The sequence below is a fragment of the Bidens hawaiensis genome, unplaced genomic scaffold (assembly GCF_021521415.1).
Source record: "Bidens hawaiensis isolate Kalapana, Puna unplaced genomic scaffold, B.hawaiensis_p1.1 tig00005808_1, whole genome shotgun sequence".
Taxonomy (NCBI): Eukaryota; Viridiplantae; Streptophyta; class Magnoliopsida; order Asterales; family Asteraceae; genus Bidens; species Bidens hawaiensis.
The window spans coordinates 746,983-771,222 of record NW_027491383.1 but is presented as its reverse complement, the minus strand read 5'-3'; positions in this window follow the sequence as shown (position 1 = coordinate 771,222).

Genomic DNA, 24,240 nt, shown 5'->3' with positions numbered 1-24,240 from the left:
AAGGTCACCGGAGAAGTGAAAGCTACTGGAGAGGAAAAAGCTTTCATGGCAGATCTCAAGGACCAGTCCTCCGAGGTATGTTCTAAACCTATATGTACTAAATGTGAGAACTTGTCTGAGCAACTTGCTACCATAACTGATCAGTATGTTCGTTTAGATGCTGAATTTAAAACTCTTAAAGAAGATCATCACTTTATGAAAGCAAGAGAGAACAGTTACAAAATTAAAATAAAAGCGTGTGAAAAAGATGTTAAAAGCTTAAAAACAAAACTTGCTGAAAAAATTGAAGTGATAGATCTAAGTTATGAGGTTTTGGAAGAAAAGACCAAACTTATTGCTGAACGAGAAAAATAGATTGCTGACCACCAGGTGAAAGTGGTGGAACTGAACCGAAAACTTGAGCGGTTCAGAAATTCCTCAGCTATTCTTGATCACCTTGTTAGTGATCAAGGTACCTCTGCGAAGAGGGGAGGAATTGGTTATCACGAGGTTCCACCACCTTATAACCACAATTATACTTATAACCCTAGTGTTCAGAAATCTGTTGATTTTGAAGTTCCTCAGACAGTTCCAATCAAGGTTTCGAGTAAAGAACCAATTGTTAGTAAAGGCGAAACAAGTTCGCCTGTTTCAAGTGTGAAAATTTCTGTTGCAAGTTCAGTCTCATCAGATTCGGAGAAGTCGTCCGAATCAGGTAAGACAAAAGAGGAGAATGTGTTACCCAATGGTGGAGAAAAAGATAAAACTAATAAGAAAAGTACTCCACTAAACCCGTACGTCCCACCTTATGTGAAACGAACGGCCGGTAACACAGCCTCGAGATTCAAAACAACCTTTGAAAAGTAAGTGGAGCATAGGTGTTGTTTTAGGTGTAATAAATTAGGACATCTTGTTGCAGATTGCCATCTGAAGCCCCGATTCAGAGGTGTGAGGCCTAATAAAACTGAGAATAAGATTAATACTATTAAAAATGAAAACCATTCAAAATTTCGAAATGTAACTAATTCAGGTTTTCACAAAAACAAACCTCAGTTTTACAATGCAAATAACCAAACCACAAGATATAATTCTTTCAATTCACTTAGGTTTGGAAGGTCCCACACTCAATCTCCAAGGTGGTTTTCTAATAGGGCTTACAGAAATTATACGAATACTAACTGTGAAAAGCCAAAGTTCGGGATGTATAGATCCAAGACCAATTGGTCTTGGGTCCCAAAATTCTAATCTTTTGCTTTATTGTGCAGGAACAGTTGAACAGGGCTGCCCACAGTTTTTGGATTGTAGATAGCGGCTGTTCCCGGCACATGACGGGTAACAAATACTTTTTGCACGACTTAAAACCTGTTCAAGGAGCGAGAGTTAGCTTTGCCGGTGAAAGTGGAGGCAAAAATACTGGAAGAGGAACGGTGTCCAATGGAAAAATGACTCTTGAGAATGTGAACTTTGTAGAAGAGTTGAAGCACAATCTGCTGAGTGTGTCGCAGATTTGTGATAAGGAGTACACTGTTCATTTCACGAAGAATGAGGCGATCGTGTTGAAGCCTGGTTTTCAGATACCAGACGAGTGGATAGTGATGAAAGCTCCACGTGATACAAATATTTATGTGATGGATATGAGGTCTACTGAAATGGCCACGGAAGAATCATGTTTAATGACGAAAGCAAGCGAATCGGAATCCGAACTGTGGCACAGGAGGATGGGGCACATTCATCTTCGGAAGATGAACCACTTTGTCAGGAATGGACTTGTGATGGGCGTTCCCTTGAAAAGTTTTAACTATGAAGACAAATGTATAGCATGCAAGAAGGGAAAGCAACACAAGAAATCCCATCTCACCAAAAAGGTCAACTCTATTGCCAGTACTCTAGAACTGCTTCACATGGATCTCTTCGGTCCCGTGAATGCAAAAAGTCTAGGAGGTACTTCTTACTGCTTGGTGATCACTGATGAATACTCGCGATATTCGTGGGTATATTTTCTGAAATCGAAAGATGAGACGGCTCAAATGGTGAAGAATTTGATTACCAAAGTTGAGAATGTCATGGGTAAAACAGTTAAGTTCATCAGAAGTGACAATGTAACAGAGTTCAAGAATTTTGAGATGGAGATCTTCTGCCTTCAGAGAGGGATTGAACACCAATACAGCGCTCCTTATACACCGCAACAAAATGGAGTGGCTGAAAGGAAGAACAGAACGTTAATTGAAGGAGCCAGAACTATGCTGGCTGATTCGAAGCTTCCTGTGGTGTTCTGGGCTGAAGCTGTTGCTACAGCCTGTTATGTCCTGAACAGAGTCCTAACGGTTAAGAGGCTTAATAAAACGTGTTACGAGCTTATGCATGGGAGAAAGCCCAATTTGAGTGGTCTTGAACCATTCGGGTCCCCTTGTTCGATTTTGAAGACAAATTCTAAATTTGGTGAAGTAGCCGATGAAGGAATCTTAGTCGGTTATGTTGTTGGGACTCCTAACAGACGTGTCTTCAATACATCGACCAGCAAGGTTGAGGTGGTGTGTAACACCGACATCACAAGTTACCAACCGCCAAAACCAAGCAACAGACCTGCTGAGTTTTTCGACTATGTTAAACTCTTCAAGTCTTTTAACGTACCGTTTTTGGATATTGCTGAAGAAGAAGAGAGAGTTGCAACGAAGATGATCCTTGATGAGGAAGACATTCTATTACAAAGACAGCTGATTGATAAATGTCAACCTTCCTCATCAAACACTATCGGTACCCCTGCTGCCTCGACTGAAGAAGAATTTTTCAATCCATTTCACTCTCAGCATGAAACAACCATTGACGAGCTCTCTTCTAACTTGGAAGACAATTTGCATGTCGGTTCTGTACCAACCACGAGAATTCATAAAGATCACCCTTTGGAGAATGTGATTGGTGATGTGTCATCCGGTGTACAAACTAGAAGTAGCTTGAATGAGCACACTTGTGTTTATACAAGCATTAAGGAGACAGGAATAAACAATGAATGCCTGTACACCTGCTTTATAAGCCAGATTGAACCGAAGAATTATCAAATGGCTTTAAAGGACAGCTCGTGGGTCGAAGCCATGCAAGAAGAGTTGGCTCAATTCGAGAAGATGGAAGTTTGGACTTTGGTTGAAAAACCAAAGAATGTGCATGCTATAGGCACAAAATGGGTGTTTAAGTGCAAGAGAGATGATAAGGGGATCATTATAAGGAATAAGGCGAGACTAGTCGTTAAAGGTTTTAATCAACAAGAGAGGATTGATTATAATGAAGTGTTCGCTCCTGTCGCCAGGTTGGAAGCCATAAGATTGTTTTTGGCGTTTGCTGCTTATGAAAAGATGAAGGTATTTCAGCTAGATGTGAAGAGTGCGTTTTTGAATGGGAAAGTTGATGAGATTGTGTATGTTGAGCAACCTCCGGGTTTTCCTGACCCAGACTTTCCAGATCACGTGTACAAATTGAGCAAGGCGTTATATGGATTACATCAGGCACCTCGTGCCTGGTATTCAACTTTATCAGATTACTTGCTCGAAAATGGTTTTGAAAGAGGGAAAATTGATAGCACGTTGTTCTTCAAAAGAGATGGAAGCGACTTCCTGCTGGTGCAAGTCTACGTGGATGACATTATATTTGCTGCATCTAAAGTCTCCATGTGTCAAGATTTTGAGGCCGTCATGAAGAAAAGGTTTGAAATGAGTGCTATGGGTGAACTAAGTTTCTTTCTAGGATTGCAGGTTGATCAGAAGAAGGACGGGATGTTCATTCATCAGACGAAGTATGTTCATGATGTGCTCAAACGCTTCAAGATGGAGGACAGCACTCCATTCGACACTCCAATATGCGTCAATCACAAATTGGGTGCTGAGTCAGACGGTGATGCAGATGTGGACCCAACTCAGTATCGGGCTATTATAGGTTCTTTAATGTACTTAACTGCTTCTTGGCCTGATATAATGTTTGCTGTTTGTCTTTGTGCTCGTTTTCAGGCAAACCCAAAGGAATCTCACATGAAAGGTGTGAAGAGGATCTTGCGGTATCTCAAGGGCAAACCGAAGCTGGGGTTGTGGTACCCGAGAGGAGGAGACTTGGAGCTGGTCGCTTACACGGATTCTGATTATGGAGGGTGCAATCAGAGTCGGAAGTCTACAACTGGAGGATGTCAGTTTCTTGGTGGCAGATTGGTGTCGTGGCAATGCAAGAAGCAGACTTCAGTCGCAATTTCAACCTGTGAGGCAGAATACATGGCAGCATCCAACTGCTGCTCTCAGGTTCTTTGGATTCAACAACAGTTGCGCGACTATGGTCTGAATTTTTTACTTACTCCTATTTGCATTGATAACACAGCTGCTATCTCAGTAACTAACAATCCCGTGAAACATAGTAAAACTAAACACATTGACATACGTCATCATTTCATACGGGATTGTGCTGAGAAGAAACTGATAGTTCTTGAAAAGGTGGATACGCTTGATAATTTCACTGATCTTTATACTAAAGCGTTTGATAAAACAAGATTTCAAAACCTTATCGAGCTAAATGGGATGATCAATCCCGAGTAACCATGCTTTTCTTGTAATATTTAAATTAAAAAAAAAGGGGTCACTATCGCTTAAAAATATGTCGGTTACATCAGTTTGAAGGACTTGTCTTCGGATATGTTTTGGTCCTCATTTTCTACTTGTAGATTTTGAGGATAGCCATTAACCAGATGACTGACAGTGACCGGGGCGGTTTATGATGAGTTTTCATTCTTTCGCTGAAAAGTTAGTCGATCATACTTATTTATAAGGACACATACTAGTATGTGGTCGGTCCAGCTGATCCATTGGATCTTCGGGATAGCCGTTTACCTGAAGACTTTGTTTTGGTCGGGGCGATTAATGTTAAATTTAAAAAAAAAAAAGGGGAAATGAAATTATTTTTCAAGTCTACTACTTCGTAAGAAGTACGTTTGCTATGTTAAACAGAAAATTGATCCAACCTTGGAAAATGATAGATATACTAACTTTGTGTGCTTAACTAGTGAAGTTATTAGGCTTAAAAGGCTTAAGGACAGTCATTGTATGTCATGGTAACTTTTTATGGTGCGTAAAAGTAGACGTGATACAAACTAAATTTACTTGATTTTACGTGGAAACTCCTTACGAGTTCTGCATGTCTTCATTTATATCTTTCCGAATGATAGGCAGAAAAGCGATTACCCAGTCATACAAGAGCCCGTAAGTGTTCTGATTCCCGTGGAGATAGCGTTTCAAGAAACTGCAGTGACCCAGATTCGGGACTTGCAGTTGGTTACTACTCTGAAGTCTATGTAAAGTTTATCATAAAAAAAAAAATGTGAGTTATTGAAACATTTTAGAGTTCAACATATCAAGACTTCTCAATCTTAGAGTAAGAAGAAGAACGGGAACCAGATGAAGAGTACTTACAACTTAATCAGACACTATGGGTCGAAGTCAATTCGGGGTGACTTGGGGAAAGCCAAATACGCTTTGAGAATAGATAGGAGGCATCAAAATCTCTGAGTTATTGCCCACTTAAATTTTGAGGCTTAATCGAACCTAACTCGTATCACAGACACGATGAAAACCACTTTAAGTTATACCTGCTTACAACCTGTCTCTATATGTCATAATACAGCTAAACACGGATCTATGTGACAGTCACGTAATTAGTATGATTCCTGTTCGGATCTTTTCTAATACGTGGTAGTCCCTAACTAGACTGAAATTTGATCCCTTATACTTTAAATTTTTAAAGTTTTTGTACTTAGATAGTTTTCTGATTTTTTAACTGGTTACTTAGAATTGATCATGTCATTTATTTCTTAAAGGGAAGTTTTAAAGAGTTAATTGAAAAATGTTCAAATTATAAGGTTTGATTTTGTAAATATAGGCGATGTTGTTAAACAGGCGAAGTTGTGAATAACTTCGCCTAGGCGAAGTTATCCGTAACTTCGCCTGTATAACTCCGCCCCTATATAAAGGATTTTAGGGGTCAACAGTGTTCATTATTCAAAATCAGCGAACTTATTCATCTTTTCCGGCGAACTTATCCAAGATTTTCCGGCGAACTTGTGTTTATTCCGATTCCGAGTTATTTTTTTCCCAGACTTCATACCGATTCAAGGTTCGAGATGCAATTATATCATATCATCAATGTACAAGGGCATTAATCTTAGGTCGTTTCGACCCGGTTATTAACCTCGAATCGTCGGCCATTCAACCGATTTTCAAAAACTTGTTTTTACGTGTTAAGAACCACTTTGATCGTCTAGATAACCTTAACATCATGTTTTCCGGATTCCTTAATCACGAAATCATCAACTGCACGTTGTTCCATAATCCTTACTGTCGCCGATTCAGATTCAGGCGAACTTAAGGTTTAGGCGAAGTTATCCGTAACTTCGCCTGAGGCTTATCTTCGCCTGAGGCGATGTTGTCATTAACTTCGCCTGAGGCGATGTTGTGATGAGGCGAAGTTAACATTAACTTCACCTAGATCAATTTTACTGAATGTTAAATAGACGAACTTAAAGCTGAAGCGAAGTTGTTCCCAACTTCGCCCCACCTTTAACTTCGCCTATAAAAAGTTTATCACAACTTCGCTCATGGTAACAAAGCGAACTTGTGCTAAGTCTTAATGTTTAACTAACTTGGTTCGTTTGTTGCAGATATGGCCGCAGTAGCTGGTGCTGGAGGTGCAGGAGGAGACGACGGTGACAATCAGAGGCAATTTTTCCCGGGTCACAATATGTACATCACCCTGACCCGGAAGCGAGCGGCGTTGAGGATTACCGCGAGATTATTACTTTCCTCATACGCTCGAGGATTTTTCATGCTATCACAACGACTCTGCCGATATCCTTACCAAATATCGAAGACTTTTGGCAGACGGTAGAATACGATTGTCTTATTGATCCCCCGGTCATGCGAGCGACTGTGAACAATCAACAGGTTCAGTTCAATTCTGAACAGATTCGGGTGGCGTTACGGTTTGGAGAAGAGACGAGGGACGACCCAACTGAGTTTGTGGCTCCGTTTCGTGATGGAGCGTTTCTCCGAATGGGCTATTCTGGTCTATTAGGCGATACACAAAGACGGAAGGGTTTTCTGCTTGATCAGTGGCGCTTCCTCATGCACGTTATGATAGTTTGCATGTCTGGGAGGAAGGCGGGCACTGACGGTATGGGTGCGACCATGCAGTCCGCAATGACTGCACTGACTTACAATAAACGCTATAGTTTTAGTCAGATGGTCTTTTACGAGATTGACAGACAGAGGAGGGCGATGGCTCGTGAGCGGTTCATTATGTATCCACGTTTCATCCAGATGATATTGAACCATGTGGCTCCGAATCTACCTCAGAGATGACCAATCAGATACGTGGAGTCTGTGAGCAAGCGTATCTTCGCTCAATGCCGCACTTCGAGTGCGAGGAGCAAGCCTAAGCTGCGTCCAAGGCACACTCCACTGTTTGGGTTTTTAATCAACCCAGAGTATGTTCCTGCTGGTGGGGACGAGTTCAGAGATCCTCAACCGCGACAGGCAAGAGCAACTCAAGCTGCATCTGCTGTGCCTGTTGTGACGGCTGAGGAGAATATTGATCTTGATGAAGTATTTGGTGGTCAAGATTACTTTGATATGGATCGAGTTGATCCGCTGGAAGAGGTGCAGGTCTCTGCTGCACAGGGTTCGGGTGTGAGTATTACTAGAGCAGCAACGTCGATGGCTGACTCAGATTTGGATGAGATCATGAATGAGGGAAGACGGTTGATGGTGTCTCGAGAGAGAACGTTTGGGAAAAGAAAGAGGACGGAGGATGATGATGAGTCAGAAGAGGAAAAAGATATACATAAGCTGATACGACGTTCAAGACGGGAAAGGACAGGTGCAGGTATTGGAGCTGGAGAGACTTCAAGGATGGTACGTTTCGCTCCGGCTGCACTGTCTGGTATGTCTATCGTTCCTACTTCTGTACAGGTTACAAGTATAAGCACTGCGGATGTTCCCGTGGTGGCTACATCATCTGCTGGCATTCCATCTACCACTCTATCCAGATATCGACTCCGGAGATTGTGTCTCTACCACCTCCAACGCTTACTCAGTCGGTGGTTGCTGCACGATTTGTATAGTCAACGGTCGTCACTACTGCAGGGTTATCAGGTATGGTACCACCTGCGGTTACGCCTGTTTCTGATGTCTCGCCTACGCCTACTTCAGACTCAGAGAGAATAGCTTCACTAGAGCGGATCGTGGCAGCGCAATCTGTGACTATTCAACGCCTAGTAGAAGAAAATCAACTACAGTCATCCCTTCTGGTTGAGCATGGGAAAATTATAGATGCCTTGAAGGAGTTCTTGGCATCTCAGGGGGAGATGAGCTGTGAAGGCGACGACCTCAGGACGAAGAAAAGAAACGACAGAGACGATGATCCCAATGCATCGAAAGATGCAGGTGGTGAGCTGCCAAGAACTTCTCAAGCTCTTGGTACTTCCACAGTTGAGGGGGAGTCTGCCGACGCGGCTGGTGGTGATGATGACGTGATTGATGCGTTGAAAGAACTAGATGATGATATGTTCAGCGATGATATATTGTTTGATGAGGATGTGCTGCCGAGTGATGTGATTGAGAAGATCGGTGAGCAGATTGAGATTGAGAATGAGATTGAGGAAGGAGAGATAGTAGAGGAAAATGTCGAACATGACATTCCAGAGGTTGAGAAGGCCGATATGGGTGATCAGACGGCAGTTGAAGATACTGAATGGGAAGAACAGCCAAGGTGGAAGGAAGGATACGCTCATTGGTTCGTCAAAACGAAGAAACCGGCAGTCCCTACCATGTTCAAAAAGAGTTACAATATTAAGGGCTATGCTGAAGCAAAGAAAGGGATTATATGCTGGATTTATGATGAGCAGTTGCGGCTCTTCGTGATTAAACGATATGATGGAGTTCAGTAACTTAGAAGAATGTTGAGATCGTTAAACACACTGCCTGAATGTGAGGTTAAAGACTTAGCCAGATTGGGGTTGATCAATCGAAGTGATGATAATATGGCTAGAGTCATAGGGAAAATCGTATGGAAAGAGAGCATAAAGGAAAAGAATTTTGAACTGTTGAAACCACAGAAAGGGAAACTTGTTGAAGACAAGGATAGAGGTTTGAGAGCTGATGGAAAGCCTTGGATGGTTATGAAGTATAAACCAATCCGGTGCCTTAAAGAAGTACCGATGATGCTTATGCCCAAGGATGTGCTCAAAGACCTAAAGTGGTGGTTCGTTGATTGTGAGACAGCGGAGGCAGTGATGGAAGATGAGGATGAACAAGAGATCCTTAGAGTTTACGATCCGATGCATCTTGTTAACTTATCGCAAGCTGATCTGAAGATGCTTAACGAGAAAAAGATCTTTTATATTCCTGCTTGGAAGGATGAAGCAAGGAAATATCAAAGGGTTGTGTCGGTGTGCGTTAGAGAAGGAGTGCACGCTTGAAGTTACAGGATTACGAGACAAGAGCTGAAAGATCAAGATATGAAGCTACTGCCAAGGGGGAGTCTGTTGGTGCATAAATGTCAGTAGTTCATATGTCTAATGTCTGTAATCGAGTCTGTAATATTGTTTATGTATTTGTTTGTTTAAAGCGAAGTTGTTGACAAGTTCGCTTAGGCGAACTTGTTAACCAAGCGAAGTTATGGACAACTTCGCCTGAGACGAAGTTGTCGTGTATTTATATAGGTTACGGCTGGTTGGTTCATGTAGTTCGTGTAAGTCAGTTATTGTTCGTGAGTCAAGTGACGTGAGGTCGAGAGTCTGTAACTGTGATTATATCACGTGTTGAGTTATTAATATAACGTGTGTTTGTTCGTATCGTATTCGTGTGTTCGTGTGTTTGTGTTCTACGTCCGTAACGATCTACACAGGAATTCCGCACCTGTGTATATCGGGATATCTCGTGTGATCCGTCCAGCGAACCTACATTATGTGTTTTGAGCATGATTGCATGATAAATTTTAAAACCTAGGTCTTCGAGCATAAAAGTATGCTAGGTGTTTCTGTATGAAAGTTCGAGCTTAAGCAAATGGATCACTTTGTTAAGTAGTTCGAGCATACTTGTGAGCTAGACACTTAGGTTGCGCGTTCAAGCATTTGGGTACATCAAGCATATTGAGTTGTAGCAATCTAAGTTAGTTGAGCAAAGGGTCTAACACTATTAAGAATGTATCTCGAGCATAGGATATTGTCATGATAGATCTCTAAGTATCTCGAGCATGATGCATCGTCGAGTAGGGTTAGATTACAGGTGTGACTCAGGCTTAAATATTTGAGTTATGATTTTGTTAAGTACGGTCGAGCACACTAACCCTCGAGTATGACTCAGTACTTGAGCAAGATATGATCAAACATCTCTGGCTAAGGCATCGAGCACAAGTCTATTCGAGCACATTGCCTCAAGTATACTAGTGCTCAAAAGCATCATATTCCAAGTACTACGAGCAAGGGTGTACTATGTACCCGAGTACAGTGGGAGACAGTTGTTGCTTTGGCTGTATGCTCGAGCAAGGGAGGTACAGTAAATTTGAAATTAAATGACAACTGTCGTGTGCTAGACGACAAATTGAGGTACTGTACTACCCAAACGTTAGGTATAAAAGGGAGACTTAGAAACTTTTTCACATATTTCTTCCTCTTTCTTTTAAACCTAAATACAAAACCCGCTTGCTCGTGTTATCTTCCGCTTGCTTGATTACTCTAATACTTGCTCGATTTTGTTTTGATTACAGCCATTAGCACTGTTTCGACTTCGGTAAGACATCGTTATTCAATAATCGTCACACCGATTTCGGAATTAGGGTTTCCAATTGATTTACGAACAAATTGTTTACTTGTTTGTGCAGGTACGCATATTACTACGGAACAGGTTATTGAAGACGCTAAAATCATCTACTCATCTTCTATTATTAGTTCTGCAACTTTGTGTACTGACATATTTTTTTTTTTGCAGAACTGATGGCTTTAAATTCGAGAAGAGGCACAATATGTGCGCTCAGTTGGAGCTCGATGATGACAACCAGGAGTTGGAGCTAATGACATGAGGAACTCTAACTTGAGAGTAGCTCTTACTGAAAGCCCTACAATTTACAGAAATCATATAGCAGATTTTTGGGGCTCGGCCACGTATGTAAATGATGTTAACGGGGAAAGGATTGAGGCATCAGTCCTAAATAATGATATTGAGATCACAGAAGCATCAATATGTGCTGCTTTGGAACTAAACGACAATTTTAATGCTCAGCCATCCTACTCTGTTCCCAGATTATTGAGAGTCTTTCAAGAGACTATGGGATACCAAGAAGGTGTGAAGGAGGGCCAGTTCCAGAAAGGAAGTTTTCCACTAATCTACCGATTCCTGATCCATCATGTCATCCAGTCGTTATCTCTAAGGAGAGGGACTTGGACTTTATTGAGCAGAGAGCTCGGGACTCTCACAGTAGCCATATTATACCAGCAGCCTTACAATATATCGAGATTTATCTTTCAAGGGTTGGTATCAAATGCAGAAAAGGAAGTCAATCAGAGATTCCTTATGTATCCAAGGTTCCCGCAAATCCTGATAAACCAATTTCTACCTGATTTACAAAGAACAGGAGAAATGTTGAAATTACAAGAACCTAACATTTGCAAACGTATGAAGGATGCAAAGAGCAAGTTTGAGGATAATGATGATTGGGATGTACTCCCATGGTTGCTTGTGCCAGCACTAGAAGCCATTAATGTACCTAGAATTCCTAGAAACAGTGATGATGAAGGGGATGATGATGGAAATGATGATGGTGCTGATGATGACAATGATTAGAATGATGGAGGAGATGATGGTCCGAATGATGCTAATGCTATGGATGTAGTCGATGTCGAACATGCTCCAGATGTGATTGTGCCTCAGATTGAATTTATTGCTCATGAAGGAGATAATGCAGAGGTAATGGGTAGAGACACTGAGATGGATGTTACTGCAAATCAAGGGGGAAATGAAGAATCAAGGTTAGAGGTAACTGAGGAAACAACTGAACTAGTTGATGGTGGAGCTGTAGAAGGTGTGGATGATGACATATTTATAGCAAATGTTGTATCAGATGTTTCTGAAACCATCAACAAGATTACTCCACCAAACTCACCACCACCTGAAATTTACAATGATGATACAAACTCTATTGACCTCAATGATGAAACTGACAATGTATATACTCCCCAGCTACAACCGAACCTGCCCTATCTGATGCTGAACAAATTGATGACACTCATGTCCCTACACCACCTCCATATCCACTATAAGATCCACTTCTTACCTCACCACCTCAACCATCCCAACTGATATGTTGTAAAACACACGTATTTTCTGCACCTTTTATCTACGTTTTTGTATTACATTTTATGTGTTTTAACTTGTTTTAGATAGCTTTTACATATTAATCTTTATTTTGTAGGATATGGGTGAAAGAAGGAAGAAAATCGGACTTTTGGAGCAGTTTACGAGCTTTTTACGCATACGTTTTCAAGTAAAACTCAAAGCCCGGCCCGTCTACAACATGAAAAAGCCCCAGCCTCATATTATAACATAATATAAAAAAGAAAAAAAAACCCTAGAGGGCAGCAGTAGCTGCGATCGTAGGCAGCAGCAAGAGCAAGGGAAGAAAATCTTTTTTCGGCTAGGGTTCTTGGAGTTTTGACGGCTTAGGAAGGAAGAAGGAGTAAAGTACAAGCCTCGGGATCGATTATCATCAATTGTTACAGCCTCGAGCAGCCCTGGAATCATTCATATCCTTACATCTTTTTCATTGTTCTTATACTTTGATTTACTTGTTCAATTGTTGAATTGTTTTGCAATTACTTGAGAGATTGAATTGTTAGTGGTTATTGTTGATTGTTGAATGATTATTAAGGTGATTGGTATGAGTTATATGATGATTTTATTGAGCATTAGCTGCTGTCCAAAAATGATTCTCGGCTAAACTTGTTAGTTCTACCTAGGAATGATGTTAATTGTTAGGTTTTGATAGGTTATATGGATTGTTTGATTGATAGACCTTAATTGCTATTGTAAAGTTTGATTTAGACATGAAATAGGTTGTGTTTAGTGCCTGGAAATTATATCAATTTATTGCATAAACCCCGTGTGTTGATTGATTAGTTTTGTATTGATTGATCGGTGCAATGTTTGATTCTAGACTTGGTGTTTAGGGTTTGTTTGTTGTAGGTACCACCGTAGGGTTTTGTTGCATGATTTATTGGATTAAGTATAGCGGTCAGACACCTTCTTTGAGACCGAGAGGTGATAAGAAGTAGGGTCGTCTCATTACCTTTGCATGATTGAATAAGGATTGCGCGAGAGCGAGTTCGTTTCTTGTCAGGTTTAGGTGTTTTGAGCGATAGTTGATCTATTTTAGTTTAAGTTGAATTGCTCCTCTATCCTTGGTTGTGTAGTATTCATTGCCATTAGGGTTGAGTGTTGGTGAGACCGAGAGGTGATCCATCATTAGAACACGTTATCAATTGTATCCCGGTTTGGTCGTTTTAGCCAATTTTGAGTAGTTTAGGTTTGTTGAGTGAGACCGAGAGGTAATCCAGTGAGCCTACAATTTCTTGAAGTCATCCAATCCATTAGCTTGCTAGGCCTACAATTTGATTCAGACCTAGGTAGACGTTTTTCTCCCTCCTAAGTTAACACAGTTAGTTGCTCGTTAAGTTTTCTATTTTTGGTAAGTTTTGTTAGTTAGTCCAGTTAAGTAAGTAAAAATCAAAAATCAATTAAATATTATTCTTAGGTAGGTCTTGTCTATGGTTAGACCCGTCGGAGTTGCTACGAACTGTCAGATCCCGTCGAACATTCTAAATACCATTGCTCATTCTGCTCAGTTTCACGGGTTGCTTCACGAGAACCCGCACTCTCATCTTATTCGCATCGTGCGTATTTGAGACACTTTCCATCTTGCGGGCGTGTTCGAAGACGCCGTTAAGCTCCGCGTCTTTCCGTTTTCACTCGCTGATCAAGCGAGTCTGTGGCTCGAGTCCCTCCTACAGGGCTCTATAGCTACTTGGGCTGCTATGTAGATCCAATTTCTTGAAAAATACGATCCTCCGGCTAAGGCCGCTCGTTTGCGTTACCAGATACATTCTTTTCAGACGGAGGACACTGAGAGTTTTTACGAGACCAGGAGCGAGTCAAGAATCTATTAGCATTGTGCTCGAACCACGGCTTGCAAGATTGGGCGGTCGTTGAGAAATTTTATAATGGAGTGACGTACGCGACGCAGAGTATGCTCGACATGGCGGCGGGAGGAAATCTGTTGACGACTAAGGACCCTGATGAGTGTATCGCTTTATTCAATGGGCTAGTTATGAGTGGATACCAGAGACCACCCGCCAGAAGAGGTAAGACTGTCGATTCCATCTCATGAGGCATGCATTCGGTGGACACGACCACCGCACTAACAGCACAGGTCGAGGCGTTGGCGAAGATGGTGAAGGATATGCAGACGAAGAGCAAGTTGTGTGAGATCTGTAGAGGGAGGCATGATACCGTTCAGTGCCCAGTCAGTTCGCAGGAGGAGGCCGTAGACTTCATAGGAAATCCAAACCGAAATCCAAATTATTTCAATTCTTATAATTCGGGATGGAGAGGCAATCAGAACTACAACTGGAGGAGCGGCAACCAGCCCGGGTTTCAGCAACGCCAGAGTTTATTTCAGGATGCCGGTGAGGGAGCGAGCACTGGGGAGAAGAAGCCCACTTTGGAGGAGATGATGGCGCAACAGACACAGATGTTGTCGCAGCTTATGACGCGTGAGGATTCCCGACACAAGGAGACGCATGAGAAGTTTCGAGAGCACGAGCAGTTCATGAGGAATCAAGGAGCGTCGATTCAGAGTCTCGAGTGGCAGATGGGGGAGATAGCCAGTCGATTGAACGAGAGGCCGCAAGGTTCACTACCGAGTAACACCGAGCAGAACCCGAAGGGATTTGCTAAAGCTGTGACAACGAGGAGCGGTGCAGGGGCACGAGATGAGCCCGGGATTCAGCAGAGGTCTAAAAGAGGAGTCGTCGAGGAGCCTACAGTAGTTCTAGAGGAGCAGGTGGATGAGGAGATTCAGATGGAGTCTCCACCGGCCCAAGTGCATCAGAGGAGCAGCCCAGGGAGTTCAGCACAGGCCGAGAGACAGCAGCTACCGAGCGAGCCGCCGAGAGTCTACAAGCCCATAGTACCATACCCCGTGAGACTCCGCAGAGACAGAGATGAGGAGCAGAATTCCAAATTTCTTGATCTTTTGAAGCAGCTTCACCTTAACATTCCATTCCTTGAGGCACTGACTCAGATGCCTAAACACGTGAAGTTCCTCAAGGATATCCTTTCGAATAAGGAGAAGCTTGCTGAGGTCGCTTCCATCCCATTGAGTGCTAGTTGTTCTGCTGTCTTATAGAGAAAATTACCATAAAATATGGCCGATCCAGGGAGTTTCACGATTCCCTGCATCTTGAGTGATGATACGGTTATTCATGCGCTGGCCGATCTCAGTGCCAGTATTAATCTCATGCCGTATTCCGTGTATCACAAGCTGGGTCTAGGTGAACCGAGGCCCACCAAGATGAGTATCCAGCTTGCTGATCGTTCTGTGAAATACCCTCGAGGGGTGGTCGAGAACATGCTGGTTCGTGTCGACAAGTTCATCTTCCCGGTGGACTTTGTCATTCTGGACATGAACGACGATGATAGCGTACCACTGATTTTAGGCCGATCATTCCTTGCCACTGAACAGGCGTTGATCGACGTCTGCAAGGGTGAGTTTATTTTGTGAGTTGGGGATGAGAACGTCACCATTGACGTTCGACAGTCACTGAAACACCCCAAGTCTGCTGATGACTCCCTGTACTTTATCGATACCATCATGGAGCATGTTAGGGAGTTTTTTAGGGAGATTTGTGGAGGATTTGTCTCCGACACTCAGATTCTCGATTGGGAAATTCCGGAGATTGAGATGGTTGCCATGACCGATCAGTCAACGGAAGATGACGCCGAGTCACATCACCCTGAGTCTGAAGTGTCTGCTGGGATCGTACGTGACGATCCGATGGACCGACCTTCTATCGAGAGCCCCCCTCCTTCCTCAGAACTTAAGGATTTACCTGCCCATCTAGAGTACGCGTTTTTGGACGAGGAGAGGAAGTTTCCGGTTATTGTCGAATCTACTTTGACGGAGGTCGAGAGAGAGAGACTGTTGAGGGTGCTTCGAGAGCACAAGGAGGCCATTGCATGGAAGATTATCGACATCAAGGGTATCAACCCTTCGTTTTGCACACATATAATCCTCATGGAGGATAATTATAGAACTGTCGTTCAGCCGCAGCGGCGGCTTAATCCGAAGATGCAGGAGGTCGTGAAGAAGGAGATCATCAAACTCCTTGATGCGGGGATCATTTTCCCCATTTCTGATAGTTCGTGAGTTAGTCCAGTCCAAGTAGTTCCTAAAAAGGGTGGCATGACTGTCGTCACCAATGAGAGGAACGAGCTCATTCCCACTAGGACTGTGACCGGTTGCAGAGTCTGCATCGACTACCGCAGACTGAATGATGCCACGAGGAAAGACCACTTTCCTCTACCTTTATTGATCAGATGTTGGAGATTTTGGCAGGTCAGCAGTACTACTGCTTCTTAGATGGTTTCTCCGGGTACTTTCAGATTCATATTGCTCCCGATGACCAGGAGAAAACCACGTTTACCTGCCCATACGGTACGTTTGCCTATCGACGTATGCAGTTCGGACTGTGTAACGCTCCAGTCATATTTCAGAGGTGCATGGTGGCTATATTTCATGTCATGATCGAGGACTCCATGGAGGTGTTCATGGATGATTTTTCTGTGTTTGGGAGCTCTTTCGATAAGTGTCTCTCCAACCTTGAGAGGATGTTGGCCCGATGCGTTGACACTAACCTAGTTCTTAACTGAGAGAATTGTCACTTCATGGTACGCGAGGGCATCGTTTTGGGGCATCGTATTTCGAGTGTGGGGATAGAGGTCGACCGAGCGAAGGTCGATACCATCTCTAATCTTCCCCCGCACACTTCCGTGAGATCCATCCAGAGTTTTCTGGGTCATGCTGGGTTCTATCGCCGGTTCATTAAAGATTTGTCTAAGATTGCGAGACCCATGACCAAATTCTTGGAGAAGGATTCCCCATTTGTGTTTTCTGAGCAGTGTATCGAGGTGTTTGATCTCTTAAAAGAAAAACTCATTAACGCTCCGATCATGATTGCTCCCGACTGGTCGTTTCCTTTTGAGTTGATGTGTGATGCGAGCAACTTTGCAGTCGGAGCAGTTCTTGGACAGCGGAAGGATAAACACTTCCATCTGATCTACTATGCTAGCCGGACCCTGAATGGTGCACAGGAGAGTTACACCACCACCGAGAAAGAGCTTTTAGCTGTCGTGTTCGCATTCGATAAATTCATGTCTTATCTTGTTCTATCCAAGACGATTGTGTACACGGATCATTCTGCCATTCGTTATCTCTTTAGCAAACATGATGCTAAGCCACGCCTTATCCTATGGATCCTGTTGCTTCAAGAGTTTGACATTGAAATCCGTGATAAAAAGGGGGCCGAGAATGTGGCGGCCGATCATCTTTCGCATCTTGAGGGGAGCTAAGTTAGGAGTGCCGAGGGTCAGGATTAATGACCAATTCCCGACAAAGAGTCTTATGTTTGTTTCGGCTTAGGATGAGGGTTTTCCATGGTTCGCTGACTTCTCGAACAATCTTGCGGACGAATACTACCCGAAGATGTCCTACCAGCAAAAGAAGAAATTCTATGCTGATGTTAAGTTTTACCTGTGGGACGACCCGTATCTTTTACGTATAGGTGCTGACCAGTTGATTAGGAGGTGTGTTGACGTTAAGGAGGGATGGCGGATTCTGAGCCATTGCCATGTTGGACCGACAGGAGGTCACCACGGTGCCAGTTTGATGGCGAAGAAGGTGTTTGATTGTGGTTTTTATTGGCCTTCGATTTTTAAGTATGCGCACGCGTTTGTGAGAAGTTGTGATCATTGCCAGCGGGTCGGCAACATTTCGTCGCGAAATGAAATGCCCCAGAATGCTATTCAGGTTTGTGAGGTTTTCGATGTGTGGGGCATTGATTTCATGGGACCGTTTCCATCTTCACGTGGGAACAAGTATATACTCATGGCAGTCGATTATGTCTCGAAGTGGGTTGAGGCCAAGTTGTACTCCGTTTTCTCAAGAGCCTTTTTGCTCGTTTTGGTGTCCCGAAGGCGTTGATCAGTGATAGAGGAACTCACTTCTGCAATGCGCAGATGGAGAAGGCGTTGCGTCGTTATGGGGTCACCCATCGGCTTGCAACCGCCACCCACAGACTAGTGAGCAGGTAGAAGTGAGTAATCGGGGGATCAAACGTATTCTTGAGAAAACGGTTGGTTCGAATCGTCGGGATTGGTCCGACAAGTTAGATGATGCGTTGTGGGCCTTCCGTACAGCCTACAAAACTCCGACCGGGTCCACACCGTTTAGGATGATTTATGGGAAGGCCTGCCACCTGCCTGTCGAGTTGGACCCTACAGAGGGTCAATCTTGATATGTCCCCCGCGGAAGCCACTCGGTTCCACCAGTTGCACGAGTTAGAGGAGCTGAGAGATCACGCCTACCCCCAGTCGTTCAGGTATAAGGAGCGGACGAAGGAACTGCACGATAGGAAGTTAAAGGGTAACAAGTTGTTCAAGTGTGGGGATTTGGTTTTATTGTATAACTCTAGGTTGAGGTTATTCCCGGGAAAGTTGAGATCCCGATGGTCGGGACCATTCACGGTCACTGAGGTCTTCCCGTACGGCACTGCCGAGATAGAGGATAAAGGCGGGAAGTTTAAGGTGAACGGTCATGGACTGAAGCACTACATTGGCGATCCGGTGACTGACCAGACGGTCGAGGTATTCTACCTTGACGAGCTCTATGAGACGTATACGTGATGGATGTATTTTTGCTATATGTTTGTGCTATCTGTTTTATTCGTTTTGTCTATTTCAGGGTGTTCCAAGATGAAACCGCTCGTACTTAATCTCCATTCGAGTCGGTCGATTTAAGGGGTGTTCCATTGAAAAAAATAAAAAATAAATAAATAAATAAAAATAAAAATTATAAAAACCAAAAACACAAAAATATGTTTATTTGTTTATGTTTATGTTTTTGTTTTCCGTGTTGTACGCCGCTACATGCGAGCGAGTTTGAGTTCTGCAGGTTATATTATGCGCATGGTAGCTACGATGGCGTTGTGGAACAGGTTCTCCCGAGGTTGCGGCCGCGAATGAAATGCTATATGGTCGTTTGGATACTACTCAGCTATTGAGGATTCTGCACACAAACCAGGGGAGTAACCCGTTCTTTGTTTTAGTCTTGTACACTATATTTTTATTTTTATTTTCTGTTTTATTTTTATTTTATTTTATTTCTTTTCCGTTTACTCATCGAGGACGGTTTCGTTCTAAGTGTGGGGATGGGATTTATTTTACTTAGTTGTAGAAATTTTATTAAAAAAAAAATTAAAAATTTGAAAAATTTTGAAAAAATAGTCCCTTGAAATTTGTTTTCTCTACGTTAAACAGGAGATGATATTATTATCGAGTAGTGGTTATTTTATAAATTCTTGGTGGTTTCAAAAATATATATATATAATAAATAAGAACAGTGCCCATTAGACCCGCACGTAATGTATGGTAACCGAACGGTTTAGACTCAGTAATCGTGTGTCGGTAGGCTAAGCCTTTGGGAATGAAAGGGCGGTTTGGTTGTTGACCTAATTGAACCTCTTAAATGGCCTGACTTTAGTGGGAAACATCTTAGGGGTTTTGTTTGTTTAACTAAGCTCGTGACAGGACTGGAATGAAAAGCCGGGTCATACTCAAGCCTTGAGTCACATGATCGTATGTAAATATTAGTTGTTTTATCTTTTGTATTTGTTTCTGTTCATGCAAAGCCATGTAATATGAGTAAAAAAAAAATTTGCAAAAAGCCAAAAGGCAGAAAAAGAAAAAAAATATAAAAGAAAGAATGCATTTGTAATTGCGTGCACTTGAAAGAGAGCTAGAGTTTATAGTGTGTATATGAGTCGAAATGTTTAATCATGTGGCAAAAGGTTTAAGTAAAGTTGGGGTGGCTAGGCCCGGTAAAACCATAATGGAATTGGTGAAGTGGCTGTAGGGCTTTTAGGTGTGGGTTCCACTTAGTCATACAAATTAATAGAATCGTCATGCCTTATTTGTCTCGGTAAGTATTGGGGGCATGGGTTTAAAGTGGACAGCAATACCGGCAATCAACCTGATCTAGCATATTAGGTGAAAGTTGGAAGAAATATTCGGGTAACGGGTCACTTGTTCTAATACTGTAAAAAGAAAAAAAATTATATTAATAATAATAAATAAATAAATAAATAAATAAAACCAAGAGTTATCGGTTGAACTCGGATATGATCCTGAGTAGTATTCTTTTTCAGGGACGAAACAGTCTTAAGTGTGGGGATATTTGATGTGTTGTAAAACACACGTATTTTCCGCACATTTTATCTACGTTTTCGTATTACATTTTATGTGTTTTAACTTGTTTTAGATAGCTTTTACGTATTAATCTTTATTTTGTAGGATATGGGTGAAAGATTGAAGAAAACCGGACTTTTGGAGCAGTTTACGAGCTTTTTACGCATATGTTTTCAAGTAAAACTCAAAGCCCGGCCCGTCTACAACATGAAAAAGCCCAAGCCTCATATTATAACATAATATAAAAAAGAAAAAAAAAACCCTAGAGGGCAGCAGTAGCTGCGATCGCAGGCAGCAGCAAGAGCAAGGGAAGAAAATCTTTTTCGGCTAGGGTTCTTGGAGTTTTGACGGCTTAGGAAGGAAGGAGTAAAGAACAAGCCCCGGGATCGATTATCATGAATTGTTACAGCCTCGAGCAGCCCTGGAATCATTCATATCCTTACATATTTTTCATTGTTCTTATACTTTGATTTACTTGTTCAATTGTTGAATTGTTTTGCAATTACTTGCGAGATTGAATTGTTAGTGGTTATTGTTGATCGTTGAATGATTATTAAGGTGATTGGTATGAGTTATATGATGATTTTATTGAGCATTAGCTGCTGTCCAAAAATGATTCTCGGCTAAACTTGTTAGTTCTACCTAGGAATGATGTTAATTGTTAGGTTTTGATAGGTTCTATGGATTGTTTGATTGATAGACCTTAATTGCTATTGTAAAGTTTGATTTAGACATGAAATAGGTTGTGTTTAGTGGCTGGAAATTATATTAATTTATTGCATAAACCCCGTGTGTTGATTGATTAGTTTTGTATTGCTTGATCGGTGCATTGTTTGATTCTAGACTTGGTGTTTAGGGTTTGTTTGCGGTAGGTACCACCGTAGGGTTTTGTTGCAAGATTTATTGGATTAAGTACAGCGGTTAGACACTTTCTTTGAGACCGAGAGGTGATAAGAAGTAGGCTCGTCTCATTACCTTTGCATGCTAGAATAAGGATTGCGTGAGAGCGAGTTTGTTTCTTGTCAGGTTTAGGTGTTTTGAGCGATAGTTGATCTATTTTAGTTTAAGTTGAATTGTTCCTCTATCCTTGGTTGTGTAGTATTCATTGCCATTAGGGTCGAGTATTGGTAAGACCGAGAGGTGATCCATCATTAGAACACGTTAGTAATTGTTTCCCGGTTTGGTCGTTTTAGCCGATTTTGAGTAATTTAGGTTTGTTGAGTTAGACCGAGAGGTAATCCAGTGAGCCCGAGTGATCCTTAGTCGTGTCATATTTAGGAACCGGTGTCTTTAAGTCATCCAATCCATTAGCTTTTTAGGCCTACAATTTCATTCAGACCTAGGTAGACGTTTTTCTCCATCCTAAGTTAACACAGTTAGTACCCCGTTAAGTTTTCTATTTTTGGTAAGTTTTGTTAGTTAGTCCAGTTAAGTAAGTAAAAATCAAAATCAATTAAATATTATTCTAAGGTAGGTCTTGTCTAGGGTTTGTAATCGTTAGCGTCTTACGTGTCCACGTGTTTGATACTCGGACTTCCTAGGTCTATACTACTTGCGATCGGTACACTTGCCGGTTGTGTGTGGTTTTAGGATTTTCGTTTTAATATTAAAGCTTAGTTGTGAGGGTCATTATTATAGGGTTATTATACACACATCACCAACCTTCTCAAGCCACACACATTCCAACACCACCATCTTCACCAGTAACAGATCAACCTGCTACTACCACTACCCCACCAACTCAATCGTTTCCATCTTCTGAACCTTGTAAAGTGCCATCCCCTGAAACTGCTGAATCAGAACCTTTCTCTGAGCCTGCCCCAAAGCCTACCCAACAAACTCCACCATCCAGTCCAGACATCTATGACCTTCTAAATGAAAACATGAAACTAGAATTCGAAAACATCTTGTTAAAGGAGAAAAATGTTGTGTTGGAGTCACCGAACAAAGCGTTGGAGGCCACGTTGAATGAAGCTTTAACGAGAATTTGAACCCTAGAGGGGCAGTCTGAGGTTGAGAAGACCTCAGATGCACCAAAACAAGGGGAGAAACCTGTTGAAACAGAACATGATGATGTAGAGAGATTACATGACGGTGCAGAAGGATTAAGGGTGATTGGTGAGTTATATGAAAGTTCTGATGAAGAAGTTATGGAGGTTGGACCATCAGATGCGCTAAACATGATTAATCAAGCATATGAAGATGGAGAATCTGGTGATGAGGGGGAGAGTGAAAATGAAGATGAAACTAAAGAGGATAAAAGGAAAAGGAAAGAAAAGGGGAAAGAGATTGCCTTTACAGATGATGACCTACATCCCTTGTCCCAACACAAAGCTCAATCCGGTGATGATATACTTCACAAAGAAAATGTGATTGATCCTAATGTAGTAGAAGTTGAATTTGTCATGGCTGCCATGAGATTATTGAATGAAGATTTGGAGTGTTTGGATAGAGAAGATGAGGAGGAAAAACCTCAAGAAGTGCTTGAAGCACTAATAAACATGAAGGAGAAAGAAAAGGAGGGCGAGAGAAGGATGAAGGAGGTAGATGAGGCGATAAAGGCCACACTGGATGCTCTAAGAGAAAATCTGAATGTTTATAAACAAGAGAGTACACAAGCTGAAGAGCCAGTGACAACTGAGCCTGAAGAGCCCATGGAAACTGAACTTGAACAATCTGAATCTAAACCAGTTAATACTGACATGGAAACTGAAAAATAAAATGAAGATAGAGCTTACTTGATAAGTCTTGAATATGATCTGAAATATCTCCAAAGACTGTCAAAAGAAGCTATGGCCAAAGAAGCTGAAGGTTGGAGACATAGGGAAACGAGAAAAGAGTTCTTAGTAAAGGCTGGTCACAAGCCTGCTTCCCTTAACCTACAATCATTTGATGCCATTGATAAGCTTTACAAAAGGGCTCTTGTGGATGACATGGACAATATTGTTAAAAATGTTAAGAAGAGAAAGAGGACTAGTGGTGATGATGAATATGAATCCATGAAAGATAAACATAAAGATATTCAATTTTTGCAAATTCATGGCTTTGAATATAATTCCTTGATCAAACTCACTCTGGGAGAATTGAAGAAGAAAGTTCAAAGTGTCAAAGACTCCTATAAAAGTCAAAAATTGTCTGCTGATCGTGAAAGAGAAAAGAATTTGAAGGCACAAATGGAAACGGAGAGAGTAGAGTCTGAGAAGAAAGAAGCTGAGGCTAAAGAATGGTTTCAAGACCCTCAGAGAGTCCAAACCTTAAGGGATATATTAATGGACAAGGGTATGTCTGAAGAGGAGTTTAATAGAATGCCTCAATTACTGGAAGTATACAAAAGAGAGCAGAGAATGTATATGGAGACTGAAAGAAAATTGGAGGAGGATAGAAGGAAAATGGATGAGTTGGTTAGAGCTGAAATGCTGAGTGTGCTGCACAAGAAAGGCGTTGGTATGGGAATATTGATGACTCAGACTGATGAAACAATTAAAAGCAGGTATGTAGAGGAGGGACTTGATAAATTGAAGACAACTTAGCAAGGGAGCTCGAGCCGAACCCTAAGGTCTGAGAGTGTAAGGCCTGTGCCACCAAGAAATTTAAATCTTCCCACACATCTCTTCTTCTACAAAAGATCCAAGACCTTGAGGGTCATTACTGAAGATGAAGAAGAAAC